This window comes from Impatiens glandulifera, chromosome 2, assembly GCF_907164915.1.
Source record: "Impatiens glandulifera chromosome 2, dImpGla2.1, whole genome shotgun sequence".
Classification (NCBI taxonomy): domain Eukaryota; kingdom Viridiplantae; phylum Streptophyta; class Magnoliopsida; order Ericales; family Balsaminaceae; genus Impatiens; species Impatiens glandulifera.
In genome coordinates this window covers 330,543-334,536 of record NC_061863.1, presented here as the reverse complement: position 1 = coordinate 334,536, position 3,994 = coordinate 330,543, and the positions used below count along the sequence as shown (strand labels likewise).

The 3,994-nt window shown below is 28.3% G+C and overlaps 1 long non-coding RNA gene across 1 annotated transcript; it reads left to right on the top strand.

Annotated features, from left to right (window-relative positions):
- The first annotated feature begins 3,092 nt into the window (after positions 1 to 3,092).
- On the top strand, positions 3,093 to 3,791 carry LOC124923982. The gene is made up of 3 exons (XR_007098286.1): positions 3,093 to 3,246; positions 3,356 to 3,559; positions 3,668 to 3,791. It is a non-coding gene; the product is annotated as an uncharacterized LOC124923982 (long non-coding RNA).
- Positions 3,792 to 3,994: the final 203 nt, after the last annotated feature.

Genomic DNA, 3,994 nt, shown 5'->3' with positions numbered 1-3,994 from the left:
GTCGGACCCCCGAGGTTTGGGTTGCCTTAGCCTCGGTAGAAAAAATTTGATATATTTATCGAAAAAGTTCGATATATATTTTTTTTTTGCCCTAAGTCTAGTTTTAAAAATCAATATTATTTTTGTTTTTGGTAAAACTTGAACCCATAACTACATTGAAACTTTAAATGTATAGCTTGAACCACCAAGTTACAACCATTTATGTTTAAAATTGCAATAAATATATCTAAATATTTTGATATTTTTAACAAGTGGGTTGCCCTAGCTCGAGGTTTGCCGGGCTTACCCAGGGCCAGCCCTGGATAGGAGTTAAATAATCTGAATTATTAAAAATTTTATGATATATGATAATTTTGAGAAAATGTTGCTGAATGGTTTTCTTAATATTTAAATCGAAAAAGTAAAAAAAAGTAAATATTAAATTTAATTAAATTCATTAAGTAATGAATTATAATATTTTTTCTATCTCTATTGCAAACACTTCATGCGCCGGATTTAGAATGAAAATATATACGAATCATTAGTTCAGTAATATTAACTGTCAAATCCAATGAAGTACAATGAAGTACGACTTACTTAGGCCTTTTTTGAATTAGAGTTTTTGTAAAAACCTAGAAAAGTGAGAAAAAAATAATGATTATGGATGATTTTGAAAAAATAATAATTATTTTTGATAAAAAGATTTTAAAAGTATTGATAAATAAAAATTAATAATTTAAAATATAATATATTTTAATATTTTGGAAATAATTTGAGCGAGAATAAAAAAGATAATAGTAAAATGATATTTAATTTTATTTTTTAAAATCCAACCCGACCAAGGCCTTAGGTCTTGTCTGCTTTCCTTTCCACGTGATACAAACATTAAACTCACTTAATTATTTTGTACACATAGTAATTGAAAAAAAGGATAACAATATCATTTCATTATAACTCTACGTGCAATATATATCAAATTATTAAGGTTGAGGGAAAATTAATTAAACTTTGAAAAGAATGTCATGCATGTTTGAAGACAAGAGATGAGTTTAAACTTTAAATTATATTTCAAAATACTTTAAAATTTTTCATGTTCATTAGTATCCTTATTTAGTGTATGACTGCTTGATAATTCTTTGCTTATAACATTTACTATCATCTATCTCGTGCATTTGCACGAGTAATAATATAAAAAATTGTAACAAAAATATTACGGTAAAAATATTTATGGGTGGGTCAACCCACAATCTGATCCAAGTATCCATTACTCTCACATATTGTTAGGTTGAAAGTTCGAACCATACATATAGTATTTTTATTTTTATTTTTAACCGTTTTAAGTTTATGACCGGGTCAACCCAAACTCCGACTCAAGTATCCATTTACTCTCACATATATATCTAAATTTACCAAAACTCTCGACCCGACAATCTGGATACTTTAGAAATTAAGTATCATTATATATATATATATATATATATATATATATATATATATATATATATATATATTAGTTAGTTAAAAAATTAAACTTATAATGTTAAAATGTCATGCGTTTATCAAATATATCCAAATTTACTACCGCTCTCGACCCGGCAATCCGGACACTTTAAAAATTAATTATCATTATATATTTATATATATATATATAGATTAGTTAGTTAAAAAGTTTAACTTATATTGTTAAAATGTTCCGTATTTATCAAATTTTGTGTTTGAATTTAAAAAATAAAGTGTTATTAGCCTATTTGGTTAAAATGTTGTATTTGTTTTGTTTGGTTGCAAGTTCAAACCATATTTATAGCATTTTTAATTTTATCTTTAACCGTTTTAAGTTTATGGACGGGTCAACCCACAATCCGACCCAAATATCCATTTACTCTCACATATATGTCCAAATTAACCACAGCTCTCAACCCGACAATCCGGACACTTTAAAAATTAAGCATTATTATATATATATATATATATATATTTGATTTTCTTTTAATTGATTTGCATTGGCAGGTGGGCATTTAATGTCTTATTTATTTGGGCAGTTTGATATACGGTATTAGTTAGGTAGATATAAATTGTAATAAGTATAAATTATATAGGTTAAGTGTTAAAGTGAGAGTATGAAATAAGTATAGCTTATATAAGTTTTATTATTATTTTTGTTTGATTGGTGGCATAAAAAAGAAATAAGAAGGGTAAAAAGACTGTTTTACCCTTATTTATATAAAATATTTTTAATTATTATCTTAATATTTATTTTATAAGATAATTGTATTATTAATTATATTAAAATTATTATATATTTTTAGATGTAGTTTGTATTATTAATTATTTTAAAAATAATATATAATTATTATATAAAAGTATTTTTTAAATAAATATTATTATTATATAATTTATATTATTTTATATATAATTCCTTATAATATAACCTTTATAATTATATAAATAATTAATGCTATCGCTGTATAACACAATCACAAATAAAATATATTATTTTTGATTGAAGATAAGTAAATAAAAAGAAAGGTAAAAGAATATGAAGCAAAGAAGATAAGAAAGAAAAAAAGAGAGAGAATATGTAAGTATAATAAAAAAAATGAAAACAATGGAATAAAGAAATTTTAAAGGTTTCTAACGAGTGAATTTTATACCATTTGTACATAACTTTCACATGTTAAGTTTTCATATGTACTTAAAACGATATTTTTGTTTATTAAATAGATTATTTTTTAAAAAACAAAATAAAAAATTATAATTTTATAACATACACTAATTAAGTTAGTGTAATTTTAAAATTATACAACCAAACCAAACCAAACGGACGCTTAGGGATTATCGAACGTTTTTGTTTTCTATATCCACCGACTGCTTCCCTGCTAAGATCAATAATCTCTGCTGGTCGGTGGAGTCCCCTCCTTATCTTGATTCAACCTCGAGGGTAATCCTCTTTCCGGTTAGGGTTTTGACTCGAAGATCTGCATATTCCACCGCGAAGAAGAAGAAGAAGACGGAAGAGGGTGGATTCCTTCTGGATATGTTGTAATCATCGGCGAGTGTACGGGTTGCTTTCCGGAGGGAGGACGACTATATGGAGGCTTTGTTAATATATAAGATGGGTTATGCGTGACGACATGCATAAGTTAATTAATTTCGAAGATCCGAACCGAATAGTTGCCGCCGGAGGAGGAGAGACCACAATAAACTTGACCAACACACTACTTCCACCGCATGCCGTCTGTCTGTCTGTCTGTCTGAGTCACGGGTGAGGTAGGCCTCTCCAGTTGTTCCAAGCATTCTATGTTTATATTTTCCGTTTTCGATCACATCTTAATTAGAAGAATGGTGTTTTGAATGTTTCATCGCCAACAATTTGCAGGGCTTGCAGTGGATTATAATTGTTTACGAGCATGCATGCTTGAGACCCCTGTTTGCTTTAGAGCTCAGAATGAATGAAGCCTTATGTCTACATTAATGATGATGATGATGATGATGAACTGTCACACAACCTTTACTGTCAAATAGGAAATACACCATACTCAATTTCCTCCCAAAGAACTTAATGATGATGGGAACAGTTCAGGTAATCTTCTAATTGATTACTTCTGATGAATATATGTCTGGACAACCGAGAAAGAAGTTTGGGTTGTCAAGGGAAATACTAACTGTTTATGCATTTGAACTCATGTAGATTCAAGCCCGAGAAGATGTTCATGTGGGAAATATTGTATGGCTTCGTGAGAAGGATGAAGTTCCATGTTACCTGGTTCTGCTCGGTACTTCAGATCCACAAGGTCTTAATTTGCTATATAGAGGTATATTAGTTAATGACTTAATGGCTTTGAGTGCTAGTTTTAACATTTTTTAAGTGCAACAGTTGCAAATTTAAGAATTATATACCTTTCACACTCTCGATGAATAATAAAACTGTACGTGTAAAGAATCTTCACTATCTAGCTGGTTTATGTTCTAATGATAAATCATATAAAATTCTCGAGTGCAATTCTGTAAACAATGG